The 19,182-nt window shown below is 39.1% G+C and overlaps 1 long non-coding RNA gene across 1 annotated transcript; it reads right to left on the bottom strand.

Moving 5' to 3' along the window:
- Positions 1–3: 3 nt before the first annotated feature.
- LOC140363102 (uncharacterized) lies at positions 4–11,739 on the bottom strand. Its single transcript, XR_011927133.1, has 3 exons — positions 11,504–11,739; positions 259–735; positions 4–42 (listed from the first exon to the last, which is right to left on the bottom strand). It is a non-coding gene; the product is annotated as an uncharacterized lncRNA (long non-coding RNA).
- Positions 11,740–19,182: the final 7,443 nt, after the last annotated feature.

The following is a 19,182-nucleotide window of genomic DNA, read 5'->3' as shown; positions in this document are numbered from 1 at the left end:
GAGGAGGAGGAGGAGGGGATTAGGAGCTGGGACTGGACATGTCTGAAAACATACATCAAAACATGAAACACACATGTTATAATATTGTGATAAAGACGTTTCAAGAGTAGTCTTATATTTGTATGTACTGTATATAGCTAAAGTGTGCCAGAGTGGATGAAGCAGCACATGTGGACCCTGAAGTGGACCAGCTTGGTTGACCCAAAATGCAAGTTTAATGTGTCACTACAACGAGTAGAATAGATTCGAGACTTTTACCTGTCAAAGGTGAATCCACTTTGTCATAGATCACTTTGCTGTCTCATCGGGCCTTTACGAGAATACAACAGTTTCTGCATCTTCAATCTTCAAAATGATCCAAACATTGTCTTTTATTCCTTGATTTGGGTGAGAAATCCATCAAAAGGTTTGCTCTTCTTTTTGGATCCCATTGCTGTTGATCTTTTGTACACTTTTATTTCCACTTTTACAGTAGTGCTTGTTTCCATTATCTCGCTTCTGTTGCTGTTGACGACTTCATAGTGTCTTCCTTTTATTTATATTTATTCTTTTTAGTCTTCTTTGTCCTCCATTGCAGCAGTCTTGGGTGCCTCCTTACTCTCAATCCTTGCTTCCTACCTCCTCTCCTTCCTCGTTTCCTAAAGCCTTGTGACCTTTCCTTGTCCTCTCTGCTCCTCAGTCCTCGCTCTGTGAATGTTTACTGCGGCGCATGTTCATGTCCATTTAGGGTCGTTCCTGTCAAACAAATACAGAACAGTTAGACTCAACAGAATAGGAGGAAGGAAAGGAGATGAGAAAAGAGGAGATGAGCAAAGGAACCAAGGTCAAGGTAAGATGCCTGAAAGTTTTGAATATTTTGCGCATTCAAATATCGGCTTTTATGTTGTAGAATTTGATCTCATCCAAAGATTAGACAATATTTTTGAACAGAAATGGCACAATCCTTAATCACGGTCTGTAAGTGGCTCTCTCACTGTGCGTTCAGATGATGTGCACTTGTTTAGTTCTCTTCTAGTCCAGGTTTATTCTTGGTTTAGTCCATGTTTAAGTTTAAGTTTAATGCATCCTCTGTTTAATGTTCTATTACTGTACTGTAAAAACAGATCCCCACATTTTCATGATGATGGATAAAGACATTGAAACATAATGCGAGTTTTAGATTCATGTAGCAACAGTCACTTGTACAATAAGTCACCATGGGATTACACAGCCTCTACTATGAGCCTGAGGAGGGAGAAAGGAGAGCAAAAGATGACAACTTCCAAATGAGAGGCATAGGTGGGGAGGGGTTTGGTAAATCCTCTGTAGATTGTGAATAATTTATTCATTCTTTTCACTTCTGCCTGTGTCAGCGCCGCCAGGTTCTCGTCCAAATTGACTTTACTGGAAAACAAACCGTCTAAAGCAGTTGCTCAGCGAGTATGGACATTTGTATGACTTAAAAGCGATTAAAAGTTGATTCTGCATAATGTCTCCTTTAGTTTTACAGTCCTTTCATATCAGTGGGACGCTTGAACTTCAACCAAGGCATTTGCAGTCATATTTTAGCACATGGTGGATGATTTCAGACTCCAATCTGCTGTTCAGATAATCCCCCAAAATATCAAGATATTCATAATATGAATATCTTGATATTTTGTTATTATCAATCTAAAATTAGATCTGGCATATTACTAGTTTATGTTCTAGTTTAGTTCTTTGGTTTGGATCTAGTTTAGTTCATTGGTTTAGATCTTGTTTAGTTCATTGGTTTAGATCTTGTTTAGTTCATTGGTTTAGAGCTATTTTAGTTAATTGGTTTAGAGCTATTTTAGTTCATTGGGGTAGATCTAGTTTGTTCATTGGTTTAGAGCTAGTTTAGTTCATTGGTTTAGAGCTATTTTAGTTCATTGGGGTAGATCTAGTTTGTTCATTGGTTTAGAGCTAGTTTAGTTCATTGGTTTAGATCTAGTTTAGTTTATTGGTTCAGATCTAGTTTAGTTCATTGGTTTAGATCTAGTTTGTTCATTGGTTTAGAGCTAGTTTAGTTCATTGGGGTAGATCTAGTTTGTTAATTGGTTTAGATCTAGTTTAGTTCATTGGTTTAGATCTAGTTTAGTTCATTGGTTTAGAGCTAGTTTAGTTCATTGGTTTAGAGCTAGTTTAGTTCATTGGTTTAGATCTAGTTTGTTCATTGGTTTAGATCTAGTTTGTTCATTGGTTTAGAGCTAGTTTAGTTTTGGTTTAGAGCTAGTTTAGTTCATTGGTTTAGAGCTAGTTTAGTTCATTGGGGTAGATCTAGTTTGTTAATTGGTTTAGATCTAGTTTAGTTCATTGGTTTAGATCTAGTTTAGTTCATTGGTTTAGAGCTAGTTTAGTTCATTGGTTTAGAGCTAGTTTAGTTCATTGGTTTAGATCGTTTGTTCATTGGTTTATATCTAGTTTGTTCATTGGTTTAGATCTAGTTTGTTCATTGGTTTAGAGCTAGTTTAGTTCATTGGTTTAGATCTAGTTTGTTCATTGGTTTAGATCTAGTTTGTTCATTGGTTTAGATCTAGTTTAGTTCATTGGTTTAGAGCTAGTTTGTTCATTGGTTTAGAGCTAGTTTAGTTCATTGGTTTAGATCTAGTTTGTTCATTGGTTTAGATCTAGTTTGTTCATTGGTTTAGATCTAGTTTGTTCATTGGTTTAGAGCTAGTTTGTTCATTGGTTTAGAGCTAGTTTAGTTTTGGTTTAGATCTAGTTGAATGATGAATATAATTTACATAACTTTTACCGTTCCAATCAACATTTCCAAATTCTCGTTAATCGTTAAAAGTTTTCATAAATAATGAGCTGAAACCTGTGACGCTGCGCCGTGATTGGCCGATGGGGATCCCTGCTGACATCATGTATTTCCGGGCGGATCCTGGGTCAGCGTTTCTGTGGGTTGAGGGCTCTAATGCAGCTCTTTATGGATTTATGGGGATGATATTATTATGATGGAGGAGAGAGAGCTGATCCTGAGTCAGTGCTTTCTCTTGGAGACACAGGTGGAGACAGAGGGGAAGATGAATTCGTAGAGTTTGTTTAAGACTGTGGTGTAGTCAGTAAAAGATTATATCTCTATCATCATCAATATGCGTTTGTGCTTTGAAATGGGGGAGAAAGGCACAGTAACTAGCCTCATATACTACAAAGAAGTGTAGTCTCCCAGAGAGGTCCGATGAGCGTGACTCAGAGAAATGCATGGTCCAATCGTTCCAAAGTAAACAAGGCAGTTTACGAGTAAAAATGACAGAAAATGACACAAAAGACTGAGAAACATTGCAGACTGTAGGTGAAGAACTGCACTCTGTAGAGCTGAGGTGAGAGACATTTGATTTTGTTTGATAAATGACAAATGAGTGTGTTTGTTTCCCGTGTCACTGAAAGAAACAAACCTGATTGGATGGGATTCGAGTCGGCACCGCGTCATGTTAGGGCGCTTGGTCTGTCGTGGGGGAAACTTCAATAGAAAATGCAACTTTTTCACTCTTCTAATATGTTTCCTCTCAATTTCATGTCTATTTTAAGCACAACTAATTCAAGTAATGTCACTACTGAGTCTTAATGTGAGTCTTTGACAAAGCGTTACCCCAAAAAGTGAACAGATTGCTCTGTAGATGTAAAAATACAGCAGGCGGCGCTAGCGTTGCAGTGGCATTTAGCAATTTTGGAAAAACATGCAAATCTGGCCTTTTCAACAACTTTATTCTTCTCCGTGTCTTTAAGTCTGTATTTGGCACAATATATTTACTAAACTCTGTGTTTGCTCATGAAGATGTTGAACAGTGGGTGGGAGAGCAACTCGTCTACTTTAAATTGAAAGGATTGCGTCCCCCACAGAGGTCCTTGGTGGTATTTTTTAGACTGTATCGATGAGTGTGTCATACAACTGTGACAATAGGTTTCCACTTTGGGGATAATAAACAAACTTTGTCTGAGTTTGGCTGAGACACGGGGAGTGGTGACCAGACTGACATCTGACAGAACAGAGAGAATCAGTCTGACTCAGTGCAAATATTACTTTCTCCTTCTCAGTTCTAATTACTTCAGTGGTGGAAAGTAACAATAAGTAACAAATTATAAAAGTAAAAGTACTGTAATTAAGTAACAGTTTGAGATATCTGTAATTTACAAATGTACTTTTTACAGTGAAAATCTTCGACTATTCAATTCACTACGTTTGAGAGCAAGTATCTGAAAGTACTTTTCATATAGTCTGATTTATTTTTAGCACGTTTGTGGGGACATTCTGAATAAAGGTTTTGAGTTCAAGTGCTGGCTTAGAGAAAATAGAAATACATGCATAAATAATTATGAATAATATCCCCTACAATAAAGAATCAGCACAATTACTCATCATAATCCCCCCAGTTAACAATAAAATACTTTTACTTTTAGCTCTTAAAGAAGATTTTTAAACAGGTACTTCAATACTTTATACTTTATGCTGTATGTGCCACTTGTACTTTTCCATGAGCATTTCTTTCTCCTATGTCTACTTTTACTTGAGTACTTCTTCCACCACTAAACTACATTTACTTAACTGAAATAAGACAAATTAAGCATACTTGCATTAAGGCCAATAGTTGGACCATGGAGCTACACTATGTGGATTCAAACACAGCAATATATTTAAATCCTTCCTTCTTTGTTTGTCACCACTTTGAGAAAACCTAAACAAACAGTGCATGACAGGTTCTCATGTTTTTCTAATTATTACTTTTTTAACTAGAACCTGTCATATCATGGATTTCTGTTTGCTGTATTGCAGGAATGATGAAGACCGTATAATTCTTGATAAATATGCATAAACATTGAACTAGAGCTTCTGCTGTTTATCAATATGCATCAGACAAAGAGGCCGAATCACAGCAGCTCATCCGTTTAATACAACGTAACAAACGGCACATGATACAAATGGTTTTCACACCATAGTGATGACTTAACACATGACTATTCACTAAACATCATCAGTGTTGAAACAAATGAGGCCTATAGTGATGGATAGCAGGCAAAAGCCTTCATTTGACAACATCACATGTCACTAGGCTAAATATTTATCATAGTTTTACATCCATCAAGAAAATTTGACAAATCAAAGTTACGGGAAGTTGTTCTAAAACCGAATTCCTCTCTATGTCATGAATAAGCAACCTTCCATTGAAAGTGCAGGGGCAATTTACACACAACTTTAAAGTTTAAAGACTCAAATAAAGAGGTTAAAGGGTGTTTTTATAATTTGTCTATTTATGATAAGCATCCCTAAATTTTTCAAACTGGGGCAAAATAGGTAATTTTTTTGTAAAATCTTAAATATATTAATGTTTACTACATTTTAGTGAAATGTGTTGTCTAACCTGGCTGTCAAGTGCAGACTTAGAGGTTGAATGGACGATTTTTTTGCCCAAATCTGAGTCTTATTTCCTCGTGGCGTGGACAGCCGATTAGTTCTGCCACGGATCAATCATAAAACGCACCTACCGCTCACCTGCAGCCGCGTGTGGATCGTCCCACATTTCCGCGTGTCTAAGCGCATGGATCTATCATTATATAGTTCCCTCGGTGTACGGGGCAAAATGAAGACGGAGAAAGATAGTTTGAGCTGGCTCAGAAGAGACGGAAATCTATGGGAGACGAGAGATGCGATGTGATCCGTTGCGCTAATAAACAAACGCACGTGTGTGTTGTATCAGTCCGTGCGGGGTAGTGCGCATGCGCACTTCCGCCTGAGTTCTCAAATTCTCGTTTAAGCCTTGGTTTAGAAAATGGAGATGTTGCATATGCTGCTGCTGTCTGTGCCCAAACTGAGGTTAATGAAGGGATCAGGAGGAATCTGGTCTGGGACAGTTTAAGGCTGAACAGATCTTGGATCAATGTGGACCAAGAGCCAATCACAGATCAATACATCACTGGAGTTTATTCTCAGCCTTTGCATTTGATCCAGACATATTCAACTCACCTTTAACTAAAACCAGGTCCAAACCAGGTCCAAACCAGGTCCAAACCAGGTCCAAACCAGGTCCAAACCAGGTCCAAACCAGGTCCAAACAGTAGTAAACCAGGGCTTAAACGGGCCTAAACCAGAACAGAAGTGTGAGTTGACAGAGAGAAGTTCATAATAAAATCATGAAGACATTAGTTCTGCGTTTGATGGAGCATGGATTATCCAATTAGATTGTAGCGCACAGATCACATGAGCATGTCGTATAAGAGCCTGTTCCCGTGTCTCAGACCTCAGACTCTTAAATATGTTTGCAACGCAACTTTAAGTGCATATGACACGTTTGACTGCACGTTTCCCTATAACGTACTGAACATGATCATATTTAACACTCTACTAAACATTTTGCCTATTTTGGCCCAGTTTGACAATGTTGGAGATATTTATGTTTCTTCTTGGTTGGACATGAGCAGCAAATATGACATGGTAGAGGTTATTCCACAGCTGTTACCTAGCAGCCATATTAAAGTAAACAAGATCCACAACCCATTTAAATTACACAAAATTTGATAATGATCTGATAACTAATAACCTGTTAAGAACTTTTGTATTGTTTTATTATTCAAAACTTCTTCACAATCTGCAACTTCACAGATTTAAAAGTACAAATATTTACCAAAAGTTCTGTCCCACCAAACTAAGTCATAATTAGACAAACAGGAGAACTTTAGGTCCATAAGTTTTACTACTCATGAACTAAACCAGAACTAAACCAGGACTAAAGAAGTACTAAACTAGGACTAAACAAGAACTAAACTAGGACTAAACAAGAACTAAACTTGGACTAAACTAGGACTAAACAAGAACTAAACTAGGACTAAACCAGGACTAAAGAAGTACTAAACTAGGACTAAACAAGAACTAAACTAGGACTAAACTAGGACTAAAAAAGAACTAAACTAGGACTAAACTAGAACTAAACAAGAACTAAACTAGGACTTAACTAGGACTAAACAAGAACTAAACCAGGACAAAACTAGGACTAAACCAGAACCAAACCAGGACTAAACCAGGACTAAACCAGGACAAAACCAGGATTAAACCAGGACTAAACTAGGACTAAACCAGAACTAAAACAGGACTAAACCTGAACTAAACCAGGACTAAACCAGGTCTAAACTAGAACTAAACCAGAACTAAACCAGGACTAAACCAGGACTAAACACGACATATTTCAAAGGCAGCTGATCTCAATTGGTCTTCTGAGGTGCTTCTCTGGACACCAGCTTGTTTTTGGTTTTACTTTGCCTGGAATGTTCCACAGTACGGTCTTAAACATAATCTATCCAGGATTTGTTTGATTATTGGTGTCTTTATTGTTTAAAATACCTAAAAATACACACATCCTAAATGTGAGAAGGTCTTCTCTCCACAGATCTGACCTGTCCTGGTGGCGTCACCTGCTCGTCTCCATAGATAGATACATTTAAGACAATACTGTGGAATATTCCAGGCAATGCAAAAACATCTCAATTAGGGCTGTGCATCCAGTAAATCATTATTATAATTACACACATGATTGTAAAAATTAAATATTCAAAATTAGCGATAATTTACACATAGTTCTATGAGATTTTACTTATCGATTACGTTCATAACAGTATTTTGTGCTGGATACGTCTCCTATTTCCATTTCTATTTGTTCTGTTTGTTCTCTTCATTTTAATCATACTGATGCACTACTCACGCTCTCTCTCTCTGCAACGCAGACACATCTTTATTGCTTTTGTATTTGATTAAAGGCCTTTATGGGTTTATTACTTTACAAATTTAGATTGGGATATTGCAATTCAATTACATTGTGTTTTAAATCCATTAAGCTTGACCCCCCCAAGTCCAAAGTGCAAAAGCTGGTGCATTATGGTGTAGTTATTCCCCCAAACCTACACCGCACACAAACCTGTCCAAGCAAGGCTACTTTTCTTGTTCTATAAAAGACGCCTCCAAAAGGCCGGATTGACAGGCGTGTTAATCAATTATAGAAATGCACAGTCCATGTCAAATCAAACATGACATTCATATGTAGATTTTTTTGAAATGGGACAAATGTAAGATCACACGCAGAACTGGAAGAGAAACAACGCCAACTTCTGCTAATCCAACATTCCTGAGGTAAATGACATTCACTCTCTGAATGACACAAGGGTGTTTTAGAGGCTTGTCTTCCACATTTAAGTCACATCACAGATAAACAACAGTGGTAGGTGGTCCACAAACTAAGGGAATCACAATATAACATTTTAGTGTAACGATTATTGTGATAAATATCAGGAATTTACAACGATTCACAATTTATGACACCGTGAAAAAACAAGAGTGAATCAAACTTTGTGAATGATTGTGAAAGTTAATGTGATTTTTGGAGTATTGACTGACTTGAAATTAGTCATTTACGTTTGCCTCTAAAATACGTATTTCTCCATCAGTTTACTAATTCTCAGAAATATATTGTAACCTGCATAATCACGATTATTATCATTATTAGTCCAATCACAGACATGAGCAGCCAGATTAGAAGTTACTTACATTTAGGTCTATTTTTGGGTAAAAGGTTGAACTAAAAAGGCTTAATGCTTCCAAAACACCTCTAAACGATTATTATTTTTTGGTTCTCACAATTATATTGCGACCTGAATAATCACGATTATCGATTGAATGATTATTGGTGACAATGAGCCAGAGCAGAGAAACAGCAGCAGTAGAAGAAGAAAAAGAAGAAGAAGAAGAAGAAGAAGAAGAAGAAGAAGAAGAAGAAGAAGAAGAAGAAGAAGAAGAAGAAGAAGAAGAAGAAGAAGAAGAAGAAGAAGAAGAAGAAGAAGAAGAGGTGAGTGGTGAAGCATAAGCCTACATTAAAGCACTATCTTTACACTTATCACACATTCAGCGTTCTATACGCACTATACAGACACAGGAACTGACTGTAGATACATAATACATTCATCAATATACGAGCTGAAAGAGACACCATATCCGCTCACACACAACACTACTGCAGAGTCTCACTGGAGGAGCTTTCTTTCCTGGTCCTGGATAAGTTTGGTTTTTTTTTATGTCTCAAAGTGGCTGTAATTTTGTACCAGTGACAGCCTCATCAACCAATCAAACATACAATCACGCGTTTTGGGGATATTCGTTTCCTGCAGACTGATTTTAACGTGCATCAGGTTGGACCACTCATGCAGTTAAGATCAATATATTTTGAATTTTACAAAATTATAAAAATGTTACCACAAAATAGCACATTTTTAGGTTTATGATTTCACTTCCTGTCTGTAACTGATGACATCACACTAGGAAATTACCCAGAAAACACTGAGATATAACGCATCTAATGTCACATTTTTTTCAATTTGAAGAATAAAACAAGTTGAGAGCGACTTAATTTTGTTGAGTAAATGTTTAGAGAGTCAAAAAGGTTGTAAAACTATTATATATGTACAAAATGTATAAATACACCAAATAAAGTCAGAATTAGAAAGTCGTGAACCTGTCACACCCTTTAACTGTAACCGTAATTACAACTCGCCAAACCTTTATCCGTATCTTTATGTTAAACCGTGTTGTTGTTCTAACGGGGAAAGATCAACCTGTTTGCTTAAATTTACACTGTATACAGTGATAGACGCCACCCACAGGCAAGGTGGGTGAAGTGTCTGGCCCACAGACACAACAACAGAATGAACTTGGGGGAGAAGGATTCATGCTGCCAAATATGATGTGTAATTTCTTATGGGGTATTACTCCCTGAATATCTATATCCCTTCCATTTCTTTTTGTTTGCATGGCTTTTTTAGTACTATATTAATATACAATTTTCTTTATGAATTATATGTATCTATTTCATCCTGATATTGGTTGAAAATATATGTAACGGTTATAGGACAATGGTACAGAGGACAATGACTGTGCTCTTGAATTCTTTATAAACTCAAACACAAACACAGCTACTGTAGGTATTTAGAAGCACGCATTTTTGAAAAGAAGAAAAATTATTTAATATTGTTTTTGTGTCCTTGGGCAAGATATTTTCATTCACCTTTTAGCTCCACAAAGTTCATATTAGATTTGCAATATATGTTTGAAAAGTAGAAATAAACTACAAGAATCCCATGAATTTCCGAGCACGTTTATGGAGATCTAAACTACAGGTGTTTCTGTAAAAAGACAGGGTTTTTTTCTTTGCAAAGGGCATTATACTAACTGCAGCAGTGGCCATTTGATAAATGGGGCAACAAAAATTGCTGTTTTGAATGAACCAAAATAGACAGATGTTTAGCCAAATGTATTGAGTTTTTTTTTTATTTTTGGGATGGAATTGGAATCAGATTCCACAAAAGTTTGAGGTTTTGTGTTTGTATAATTTATTTTGTTTTTCCAAAACAACTGCATGAGTGTTACCCCTCTCCTTTTGTTGCTGAGGGCATGTTTAATTTATCTTCAGATCTGAGATCTAAGTTACGTCACAAACTGCAACGATAAATTCTTAAAGACGTCCACAATAGACAGTTTATCAAGAGGATTATTCTAATATTCTCCATTTAAAATACAGTTTTTTAAGTCTAAATGTAGCTTATATTCAAGGTGATATAAAAATAATGAAAGATATAAGACTATTTGAAATGCACATCTAAATTAGTGATCAATGTATTTTTATACATATTTCAAGTGTCCAGTGTTCCTCCTTGTTTTTGTTAATTGGCTAATGTCTTTATAATCTTAATCTCCCAAGAATGAATAAACATAAAACATATTTCCTTCCTTCTCTAAATATTTAATCCTTCCTTTCCTCGTCTGCTCACTCTGTCTCCTTTTCTCTTATATAATCTCCTACAAACATTATTATTGAAGTAAAATTTGTTTTAATTGGAAGCATTAAATAATCCATCAAACTAATGTAAAATGGGAGATTATTATTCCAAATGTTCAACTGGGCAGTGCGCTATGCTTATTATTCAAAACATTTAAGCCAAACTGGACCTGTCGATTTTTTTTATTTTTTCCCTTTGACTATTTCTATCCAATAGATTTGACTTTTGGATCTGGCTGAACTTGGCTAAGTTACATCCCAAAACAATTATAATTCAGTTTGGAGAATTCCTTTACACCCCATATTCATATTTACACTAACCTGTTTCTTTTGTTATATTCCTCTTTCACTTCTGAATTCCCCCTGCAAATCCACTAAAATATTCCAGGAGTTCACCACACACCATCACAATTCCTCTCCTCATCTTTGCCTCTGTTTCCTTCATTTCCCCCAGAAAAGTTGGTCTCTTAACTTTTAATACACGTCTACATGTGGCTGTAATATTTGTGTTTATTACCACTTTGTCCCTCTTACTTTTGATTGCCTTGGCCCTGCTCTGAAGCGCTCCACCCTTCTCGTCCCGCGCTTTGCCTGCGCGCATCCTCGCTTCCTCCCTCGTCTCCTCGCTCCCTCCCTCGTCTCCTGGCTGTTCTATTCTCGGATAAAACTAGAACACATTTTGCACCTACCTCCGTTCTTCTGTCCTTCTTTAATCCTCCCATTTTGGCTTCTTATCTTCATCCTACACTGAACAAAAAAAAAAACTCCAGTGCCGCCCTCTCTCTCGCTCCCTCGGACCCCGGGGAGGGCGCACTGTCCCGGGCGTAGGTGGCGCGTTGCTCCCGGGAGTTGGTGTGGAGCCGCTGGAGCCCGCGGTTCCGGAGCGGACACGACGGGGCTGAGGGAACGCGTAGAGCCGGAGGAGAGTGGCTGTGAGGCGCGCCGGAGCCGGAGTGCGCCGCGGAGAGAGCCCCAGAGCTGCGCGCCGATTGGTTTGGTTCACCGCGTCACTCCGAGCGGCCTCTCTCACTGTTATTACGGTTATCCTCGCTTTAATGGGATTTAACACGGGCACTACAGCTCCCAGCATGCAACGTGGCAGACAAACTTGAATCCAAACTTGAACTAAAGTTACCCAACTCTGAACTTTTCTTGACTTTGACTTCATTTTGACCAAGTCTATTTTATCTATTTTATTCTATCCATCCATCTTCTTCTTACCTGGGGCGGGTCACGGGGGCAGCAGTCGAAACAGGGACTCCAAGACTTTCCTCTCCCCAGACACTTCCTCTAACTCCTCAGGGGGGATCTTGAGGTATATTCCCAGGCCAGCGAAGGTAAATGTATTTATTCATTAGGCCCGAGCGCCACAAGCTGGCGAGAGGCCTATTAATCTCGTAAGGCCGTGCGAAGCACGGCTGCGAAAGTGCGCACGTAGTGCGCACGAAATCGAGCGCGAAGCGCTCGCCCACTTCCAAACACTCACTAACGCACTCCTTCACTCATGCACGCCCCGTGCATACTAATTAGTAGTAGGAAAATGGAACATTACCGTTGTAAACGGGCGAAGCCCGTGCAAAAGTGCGCACTAAACGAGCACTTTAAATTGGGAGTACTTTAAGCGGTCGTCATCCCCATATAAAGCACTCATTTGCGCTAAGTAGCTCACGAATACGTTCCCCATAGCTTGCATGTTCCGTGCATATAAGCATGTAATGCAAAAATTGAACATTATTACTGTATAGAGGGCCAAAAACACAAAGTGGGCGGAGCCCACTCAAAATTAACGAAAGTACCCGTCAGTGACCAGGGACCCACACCATGAGGTAGGAAAGCGCGAGCGCTTTCCGAAAATGTATAGTTTATGATATTTGGAAAATGGGAAACATTGTTTTCGCATCGGAATATTATTCTTAGGCCCGAGCCCCAGCAGGGCGGAGGGCCTATTGCTCCCGCAACGCTGCCTTCGGCAGCGTTGCAACTGTCTGACCAAACATGCGGGCGCAGCCCGCATGTTTGGTACCCCGTCGCCCCTGGCAAGTACAGTGAACTAGCCCATGCCGAAGGCATGGATCATGCATACTTACTCCTGCTATGACAGAAATAGTCAACAATTAGTGAATGGGCGTAGCCCATTCACTAATTGTTGACAACAGCAGCGCGAAGCGCTGCATTCCTCCAAAAACCCTCCTGGCATCGTCCCGTACGCGAGAATCCATGCCGCAGGCATGGGCCATGCTTGTATCTGCTCAAATTAATGGAAGTCTATGGGGAGTGGGCGGGGCATCCCGACGGAATAGGGAGTGACAAGCGCGTAAGCGCTCGTAATGATGATTCCACCCCATGGCGGCATCGGGAAGGCTTAGAGCTTTCAAACGATGTATCATTTGTTGTTATAGTGGAAACGGCTATATTGTTTTTGCTAAAAATATTATTATTTTTATTTTTCTTGTTCTTCTGCTTTTTGATCTCTAATTTGACCCCCTGAACATGCTCAAAAACTCACCAAACTTTGCCCAAAATTCAGAATCGGCGAAAAATTGTATTTTTTCTGGGCCATTTTTTTTTTCGTTAAAAAATGGCGCGACAGCGCCACCGACAAAAGTCAAAATACATTGCGCCTATGGGAGACGCCCCGAGGTCAACTTTGGCGTAAAGCTACGAAATTCGGGACACGCATTCCTCTCGTGAGGACGAACAAAAAAAATCATTGTGGCCACGCCCCCAGACTTACCCTATGGCCGCCATCTTCCTTTGAAAATGAAAATACGCTGTGTTAGTCATTTTGTTCACGTCAAACTTTGACGAACTCCTCCTAGGGCGTTTTGCCCACCGACTTCAAAATCGGCGTACGTCCTCTGGACAAGTGGGGCATCTAAAGTTATTCAATTTTTTGAGATACCTTTAACGGTCTGTGTGCGGCGCAGCCGCAAAGTTGGACAACTTATTTTGGAATATTGCAGATCTAAAAATTGCTCCCATTTGATCAAAACCAGTCCGATTAGGACCAAATTTGAATCAGTTGTTAAACTTTCTAGTTTGGACCAGTTTAGGCTGACAAAATTGAAATGGCCGCGATAGCGCCCCCTACAGAGTGACCTTTAAATTAACATTGAAGGTCAAAAATTAGTTTTACCAAAATTGTCTAAACTTTACCCAAAATTCTATTTTGCCGTCCCGATCACAAAAGCCAATCACAAAAATGCCTAAATTTTTACGGCGTAGTCGTAGCGATGACAGAAACCTCCCATGTTATCCCTATGGGAAAACCGCAAAATCTCTCAAATTACCACATTTTTATGTTTTACACTTCAACGAACTCCTCCTAGTGCGTTTTGCCCACCAACCTCAAAATCGGTGTACGTCCTCTAGACAAGTGGTGCATCTAAAGTTATCCAAATTTTAAGGATAACTTTTACGGTCTCTGTGCGACGGAGCCGCAAACGTTTCCCAGAATTCTGACTATTTGGCCTTCAGAGTGGCCTATAAACAATAGAGTTTTTCCAAATGACATGACATTTTGCACTAAATTCTAATTTGCCATCCTGATCATACAAGTATGAGAGCCAAAGTCATATTTTGTACGGCGTAACCGTAGCGTTGACAGAAACATCCCATGTTATCCTTATGGGAAAATCGTAGAATCGCTCAAATCACCACATTTTTACACTTCACACTTTAACAAACTCCTCCTAGGGCGATTGTCCGATCAAGCTCATATTTGGGGAAAATCATCTACACAAGCGGGGCATCAAAACTTATCCATATTTTGATTCTAAGTGCTACGGTCTCTGTGTGGCGGACCCGCAAATATATGTCAGAAATGGGAAAACAGCGAAATCTCCAAAATGACCACATTTTCACGCTTCACACTTTCACCAACTCCTCCTAGGCCGATTGCCCGATCAAGCTCATATTTGGGGAAATCATCTACACAAATGGGGCATCAAAAGTTATCCATATTTTGATTTTAAGTGCTACGGTCTCTGTGCCGTGGAGCTGCAAATATACTGTCACAAATGGGAAAAACGCCAAATCCTTGAAATGTTCACATTTATGCTTCACACTTTAATGAACTCCTCTGTGGGCAATAGCTCGATCAAGCTCATATTTGGGAAAAATAATCTACACAAGCGGAGCATCAAAAGTTATCCATATTTTTATTCCAAGTGTCACGGTCTCTGTGCGCTGGAGCTGCACATTTGACCGACATTTGTGTTCATTTGCACTGGTTAAGCACAGCATTGTACATGTCCAATGTGTCGCTGTCTTAGTTCTTAGACAATTGCGTTAGCGCCATCTCTGTAAAATGCAGAGAGCAGAGTCGGAAGGCCGGCGGCCCGCGAGGGCCGTTGGATGCCGCTTGCGGCTTTAATTTCTTCTTTCTTTCTTTCTTTCTTTCTTTCTTCTCGGGACCAACCCCCCTATTTTTCACCCAGTGAACATTGACGAAAAGTCACAAAAATTTGCACACCTCTAAAAATCGTGCCTCTCTACATTCTGGCTATTTCCCTTTGCTAAAATAAAAAAAATTGGCGCGTCAGCGCCCCCAAATGTACCAAAAATGCATTGAGAGATGGGAAATGACCCAAAAAAAATCTGATCGTAGAATCATGAAATTTGGCGCAGAGGTAGATGGTGACAAGAGAAGTAAAAAATATTATTACGGCAACGCCGTCCGCCCAACCAAATGTCGGCCATATTGCTTCAAAAATGGCTAAACATGACTTCGGAGTTTTTCCAAACGTTGTACTTTTACGAACTCCTCCCAGGGCGGTGGCCCTAAAAAGCTGAAATTTGGTGAAAATGCTACTGAGGAGTGGGACATCAAAAGTTATCCAAATTACATTGATACCTGTCACGGTCTCTGTGCGGCAAAGCCGCAAACTGTAGCAAGAATTTCAGAAATCTCCCAAATTTAACATTTCTGCCGTTTGCGCAGATAAAGTCCGAATTGCGTCAAATTAGAATCAGTTGTTAAACTCTTTGCCCTAAACCTACTTGAAGTGAAATAAATTAATTTGGAGCCACAGCGCCCCCTACAGATTTTATATGGAGGTTAAATATTTAGTTTTGCGAAATTATATGAAATTTGATACACAACTCAATTTTGGCATCCCCATCAAAAAAGTCAATGAGACCCATGTCATAATTGTTATGGCTTTGCCGTAACGATGACCGAAACCTTCCATGTTATTCCAATGGGGAAATCGCCAGAACATGTTTACACTTTAGACTTTCACAAACTCCTCTTAGGGCGTTAGACATATTAACCTGAAATTTGGTGAGACTCATCTTCAGGGGTGGACCGTCAAAAGTTATCCACATTTTTATTCAAAGAGTCACGGTGTCTGTGCGGCAAAGCCGCACATTTTGCCAAGAATTCAAAATAAAATAGCTTTTTGATGGTAAAACAAAGGGGAGAAGATGTGATGATTCAGCAGTAGGCGTAATAAAAGGACAATTGGGGCGCGTTAGCGCCCCCTCCTCTTGCGGCGTGGCGGCGGCGTGGCGAGGGCCGATCATTGCCGCTTGCGGCTATATTTACTGTTTATTATTGTATGCATGCCCTTTTTGATTAATGTTGCTACTATTATCATTCATTGTTGTGCGTTGCACCTTTACGCCAACGCAAACTCCTGGTTTGTGAATTATGTTCACTGACTTTCTGAAATCCACAAGTTAAAGGAGAATAATTACAACTAAGTACAGGGATGACAATGCAGAAATATAACCACACTAATGATAGAAACTAACAAGGCAATGCAGACTGTTTTTGACACCACCATTCCACTCTATGTGAACTATGTCAAAAGTCAAAAGCACACAGACCAATCTCAATTCTGAATGTGGAGTATCGTATAAACACCTCAATTATGTCTAAAAGAATGGAACAAATGCTCCCAAATCAAATTCACTGATCAGCAAACAACAACAAACACGAGACAACATAAGATGATGTTTACATATGAAAAATATACAATTAGTCTGGACGTTGAGAAAGAAAATAAACGGAAATTCTTCCATTCTGGCGACCCCAGTTTACATTCAAAGTTTGTGGACGTGCGTCTTTGGCATCCAACATTTTGAGTGTTTTTGCTTTTCATTTTTTGCGTTTGTATATTTTGATTAGTTCTTTCCAGGTTGTGAACACAGACTTTACCCAAGGATTCTCTATTTCCTCCAACCATTGGTCATCTACCAGTAAGGCCTGTATCTTAATTATGCAGTAAATGGCCTTTGGCAGTTCATTACACTTAATATTTTTCCATTGAGCTTGATATTCTGGGTCACACCAGCAATGCTCTGATTTGAGTTGAAATTAAGTAATTCTTAAGACAAGGTAATGCATAAATCTTCCTAATAGAAAAGGTGAAGCACTTGCAAAGAGAATCAGTTACATGGACTTTTATTTTCTTATTTTTTTTTAGCAATTTTGAGACATACAAAATGGATCGCTCTTACAATTCCAGTCTTAGGGAAATGTTCTACTTAGGAAAAATACATAGTTATAGATAATTACTGCTTTTTTTGTTTAGAGTTAGGGCCTACTGGCCCTGTTCAGAGACGGTTTCGGGTTCTTTTCCCATTCAAACCAATGGAGAAAATATATTTTATTAGCTACAGAGACATGCTGGGAAGCTTCATTTTTTCCCAAAATGATTTTTGAATTCATTCCACGCCACTGTGTAAGTCTAATGAGCAATGCAGGATAATAATGTGCACAAAAAAAGCATTCAAATTATTATTTTCTTGCCTTTATTCAGGCTATGGTTGTCCAATCATGAGTTGATTGATCAAGTTTTGTCCCCCCCAGAAAAGTATATACGAACACATTTAAGTACTCCCTGTTTCCAAAAAAGTGTACAGTACATTTTAATTGTAAAAATGATGATTAAATGTGCAAAAAACAAATATTCTAAAAATATACAGCTGGAATCCTTGGTAACTGTGTTCACCTATGTTTCCTCTTCAAAATGAGCCTCTCCCTCCCATCATCAGTACAAGACTGGATGGAAATATTTATTTTAATATTGCAAAATCTTACTGAAACTCTTCCAGAGCAAATGTGTGCTGTAATCAAAGCCAAAGCGTGTGCCCTTTTCTTCTTCGTAAGTGCAGTAGCTTTGCATGTGGATTACTTACACTGAGTCCATGCACATCACCATCACATCACCAGAAACTATCATTTCATGTATTTTGGACAAAGTATACTCTTTTTAATACTCGTTTTAATTTCGAAAAGTACAATAACAAGAATCACGGGTAGAATCACGAATACCTTGTTCGTGTCTTTCAAAGCTTGTAGCGTTGAGGTCGTGGGTCAAAGACAGCTCTGTGTAAAACTGAATATTTTATAACCCATCTGTGTTTCGGAACAGGACAGATGACCAGCGATTATCTGCATCCATAATTCACCAGCTCAGCCCCCAGACTCTCACTCTCTCATCTGTTTGTACTGTATCACCCTAAAGATTCTAAGTAGAGTAATAAGCGGTTAGAGGCTGCAGTGTGGTCGTCACAGAAAAGGCACTTCTACAGTACACCGCATGCCAGACAGTTTACAATAATTTACTGTTTTTTCTTCTTATTTTACAATGACAGAATGAACATCTCGCTTTCAGACCTGTGGACTCATAGACTCAGAGCTGGAGCTTGGGACTTCTGACCCGGATCCTGGTTTAGGTCTGTCCACTGGTTTAAATACAGCGATATTGAAGGTTGGGTCGAGTACAGGCGACAAGCTGAAGTGTTATATGTAATTCTTCTGGCCGAGAGTCCATCGCGTTTTTGTCTCCATGGAGATGTTATTGCTATGCCTCGGATGCTCCACAGAACGGCACTAAACTTATCTCCAGACAAGTGACGGCAGCAAAGTCAGGGGTCAGTTTTTCTTTTCAAGACTTTATTTTAACATTTCAGCTGTAGCGTGAAATGGGGAGAGAGAGAGAGACATTCAACTTGTGGTCGAGGACAGGAATCAAACCCACAACGCCACGGTGGCAGCAACCGCACTTGTGCAATGCCTTAAACCACTGCACCGCCGTTGAGTACAAGAAGAATGCAAGTTTTTCAAGACAACACCTGTAATTGAGTAGATGGGGACGTTTAATGACACTGTGGAACTTTCCAGGCAACGCAATAACATCTTCACCAGAAAAAATACATAGTGCACATAGAAACTTATCACGCTTTTAGGGTTAAAGTATCAGAGGCAAAAAGTGCTCTTCACTCAGTTCATTTCAATAATAATGACCTTGAAAATGTGTGCCCAACAGAGAGGAGTATATTTCTGTGTAAGGGCAAAGGAAACCCAGAGAACTTAGCAGCTTTTTCAGGATGTGAGTTTGTAGTAAGTAAGGTTTTT

This window comes from Eucyclogobius newberryi, unplaced genomic scaffold, assembly GCF_026437365.1.
Source record: "Eucyclogobius newberryi isolate DKJ021-1_F unplaced genomic scaffold, fEucNew1.0.hap1 SCAF_17, whole genome shotgun sequence".
In the NCBI taxonomy this organism is placed as follows: domain Eukaryota; kingdom Metazoa; phylum Chordata; class Actinopteri; order Gobiiformes; family Gobiidae; genus Eucyclogobius; species Eucyclogobius newberryi.
Note: the sequence above shows the minus strand (reverse complement) of the source record. Positions and strands in the feature narration are given on the sequence as shown.